Below are 4,252 nucleotides of genomic sequence, written 5' to 3' on the forward strand. Positions count from 1 at the left end.
ATCTTCATCATGAGGTTGTCACATGGCAATCAACTATGATTGACTGAGCTTTTTAACAAGTGAATATTGAAATTGTTCTTAAGTACCAACATCTTAGATAGGGCAAATCACTCTATTAAGTCAAGGAGAGCAAAAAATTACACAAATCCGCCAAATCAAAAATTATTTCATGAATCAACCGATACACATTTTTATATAGTTCGAATTAAGTTGTTTCGAACTTGATTTACATGTAATTCGAATCAACTTGATTTGAATTATACACAAACGCACACACCCACTAATTCGAATCAACCTGATTCGAATTACACACATACAATAATTCGAATCAGGTTGATTCGAATTACACTCTGATTTATTAAAAAAATTAATAATTTATTGAAAAATTTATTAAAAAAATAATAATTTAAAATTAAAAAATATATTTTATTTCATACATTAAAAAAAAGCTAACAAAGTATTTAATTACGAGATTTTTTTAAAATATTAATGAGCTATCAATTCGAATTCCATACAATACTCTTTTGTCCATTTTTAACTGTTCATGAATATTTTTTAATAAATTTTTTTAAATTATATGGTGAGATATTACATTATTCAAATTACACATGAGAAAGTTCGAATCGCTCTGATTCGAATTATATGGCGAGCAATTCAAATTCTATACAATACTCTTCTGCCCATTCTTGATAGCTCATGAATATTTTTTAATAAATTTATTTTAACTATACCACAAAAAAAAATATTTTATTCTATGTAAAATAATTTAAAAAATGGCTTTAAAAATATTAGAAGTACTATAAAAATTTGTAATGTTCTAATGACTTAGGTAAATACATGCATGTACACAAATTTTAAATAAAATACTCTACATAGTCAATAATAATTTAGAAATTAAAAAAATATTTTATTCCATCCAAAATAATTAAAAAATATATTTTATTCTATACAAAATAATTTTAAAAAAATGGCTTAAAAGATGTTATGAGTACTATAAAATTTATAATATTCTAGTTGTAACACCCTACCACACTAAGCTTTACGCTTAAGTCGTAAAATGAAGGTGGTGTGGTATTACGACCTCTAAAATAAAATAAGTACATATAATAGCAGAAGAATTATAATATGCTAGGAGCCTTGAAGAAAAGGGGGAAATAAAAATCGCACAATAAAGACGCAACGCTCAAGGAACGAGTTAACTTACGTACTAAGAAAACCATAACTATCAAACATAAGATAACAGAAGTAGGAGTAGAATACCAAGGATACAAAATAACAAGCTCCTAACTCAGCCTGCGAAGTCAAGACTGGCCGGAGAATATTTACACATATATACATACATATCCAAACCCAAAAGTACATATACACAATCCTGCCTCTCCATAAACCTCTAAGAGGATCAAAAGAATAAGTCATGCGGAGAGAAATCTAAGTACATATATATACATCATAGCATAACAAAATATCCCAGTAACCACTTCGCTTCAAGAGTCCAGACGCCTAACGAGATGCCTCTCGACCTGCATCTGAAAAAACAACAACATAGTATGGAATGAGAACCGGAGGTTCTCAGTATGGTAAAGGTGCCACACACATAATATATAAGGTCCTGGGAATGCCAGAGGCAATCCTAGAACACCGACACTCAGATTATAGAGCTTAAAGTATTAAACAGAAGCCATAAAAGGTGGTTTTCTAAGAATATGTAAACCTGATTTAACTTAACCTTAAACCTAAATTTCATATTGCCATTCCTCCATACCTCCATCTCCATCAGGATTTCACAGACAAACAAACAGATAAAGCAAGCACAGGAAGGTTACAAGTACTGCAAGTAACAAATATACATTTAGCATAGCAGATACATTTAGGCACACCCAGTTAATGCACAAGCAAGTAGTTCAAATAGTATGCATATGATGCATGCCTGTCCTATGGCTGATGAGGCTCATCTGTCGGTTATCCAGCCAACCCGACAAGTCTGAATTGTCCTTAGACTGTCCCCCGACGTGCATCCCCAAGAGTCTATGCATAGCTTTATCTCAAATAATCAATATTGCTCAATGGGGGTAACATTCCCGGGAATTTATATAGTGCCCGGTCACACTTACGTCGTAGGGTCAACAGAGTATCGAGTTTTCAACCCGGTACACATGGTGGCAAGCCACGGCATTTGATCCAGGGAATCTCGTATCTCAGATTATTCAAATTCATAAGCCATATAAATAATTCAATTATAATTCATCAACATTCACATTATTCTCAATTACATCTCATTCATCATCATACATCAAACATATTCAATCCTTATCCTTCATTGTCACATCTCCCATTCCATCCATCAATAGTTCCAATTCAAAACATAATTTATCCTTTTCTAAATGAATTAAACTTCAAACTTAAAACATACTCATTTTCTTAATAACTTAAAATCAAATCATATACCCTTTAAGTCTAATTCTCTTTTAAATAATCATATAAACAAAATTTCTAACTTTTATAAAATTCCAGCAGCATCTCCTCTAAAACTCGGACTTTGCCACCCTTTTCGGGTCCAAACCTGCTTTCTTTTCAATTCAACACACCCTTCCTCATCATCATAACAGTCACCACAATAAATCTACCTCAGATCAACAATTATACTCATACAATATTCAAATCCAACAACCAAAAATTCAACTAAGGATCATAGTTCACTAATCCTAGGCTTCTAACACAAGATACCTCAAATCAATAATTCACCAAATTATTAATTAATCAACAAGCACCAAACTAACCATGTTCATCAGTAATAACATTCACCATCCAAAATTAATAACTAATTATCCAATAAACTTCAACCAAATATATTCATCGAAAAATTACTAAACATTAAACATACACCCGCATTCCAACTTATCCTATGGTCATCTAGCCTAAGTTTTCACAGAACATTATATATTAAATGCAAGAAACCTAAACCATACCTTAGCCGATTTCCACGTAACGACCAAAGCTATTTATTCAAAACCAAGACAACCCCTCAAAACTCAACTAATCCGCTTCCTCCAAGTTCCAGTATTCACAATTTCAAGCTCCAATTATTTATTCTCAACCTAATACACATTCATAATACATATATACCCAATTTAATACTCAAAGCTCAAATTTAATGAAAATAAAATAGAATTATCGTATCCTCACCTTACCCAAGCTTCACATAAGCAAGAGTGAACGTTTCTCTCAAGCTAATTGGATCCTAAAACATCAGAAATCAAAGAAATTTAACATCTCTTCCAATTATTTGAAAATTGGGGGAAAAGAGTGGCTGGAAGTGATTAATGGCTTACCAAAGAAATTGTTCCGGTAGAAATGTAGAGCTCGACGCAGTGAACGCGTGGCCGCAAACGGTGCGGCGATCGGAGCTCGGACGGAGAAGTTACGGGAGCGGGAACTCACCGTAACCCTTACGGGATGTTTTCCCTTCTTTTCCTTCCCTGGAGCGCTGCTGCCTCTGCTGCGTTTTATGAAGGAAATGGGCTTCAAGCTCATTTAATATGTTGGTCCGGTTGGACCGATGGCCTGGTTTGGGTCCGGTTCAACTGGTTCGACCCGTTCGGTCTAATCTTGGACCGATTTCTTCGAAATTAGTGTCAAAATTCTCGTTTCGATGAGCTCTATCCTAATTTAATATAATATTCACATTTCTAATCTTCCTTATTAAAAATTAATTTATTGACTAATTATCTACTAATTTAACCGGGGTTTACATCCTACCCACCTAATAAAGAATTTTGCCCTCAAAATTCAAATCTAGTTACCTAAAAAGAGATATGGATAGTCTTTTCGCATATTTGATTCGAGCTCCCAGGTATGTTCCTCGATACCAGCTCGACTCCAAGCTACTTTTACCAATGATACTTCCCTTCCTCGTAATCGTTTAACCCTGGTGTCATCAATTCTTACCGGAGCTACTGGAAGTGTTAGATCTTCTCTCACTTGGATTGGTTCTGGTTCTAGAATATGACTTGCGTCAGGAGTATACTTCCGAAGCTGTGATACATGAAATACATCGTGCAAATTCGAAAGGTACGGCGGTAAGGCAATTCTATAAGCCACTGGTCCAATTCTCTTCAGAATCTCAAACGGTCCAATATAACGGGGGTTCAGTTTCTTAGTCTTAATAGCTCTTCCCACTCCAGTGGTTGGTGTAACTTTCAAAAAGACATGTTCTCCTTCTTCAAACTCCAAAGGCTTTCGCCTCTGATCAGCA

The 4,252-nt window shown here is 34.1% G+C and overlaps 1 long non-coding RNA gene across 1 annotated transcript; it reads right to left on the reverse strand.

Annotated features, from left to right (window-relative positions):
* Positions 1-1,407: 1,407 nt before the first annotated feature.
* Positions 1,408-3,516, reverse strand: LOC130982976 (uncharacterized). Its single transcript, XR_009087217.1, has 4 exons — positions 3,330-3,516; positions 3,184-3,238; positions 2,967-3,095; positions 1,408-1,526 (listed from the first exon to the last, which is right to left on the reverse strand). It is a non-coding gene; the product is annotated as an uncharacterized LOC130982976 (long non-coding RNA).
* Between the last annotated feature and the right edge of the window lie 736 nt (positions 3,517-4,252).

The sequence above is a fragment of the Arachis stenosperma genome, chromosome 5 (assembly GCF_014773155.1).
Source record: "Arachis stenosperma cultivar V10309 chromosome 5, arast.V10309.gnm1.PFL2, whole genome shotgun sequence".
NCBI lineage: Eukaryota > Viridiplantae > Streptophyta > Magnoliopsida > Fabales > Fabaceae > Arachis > Arachis stenosperma.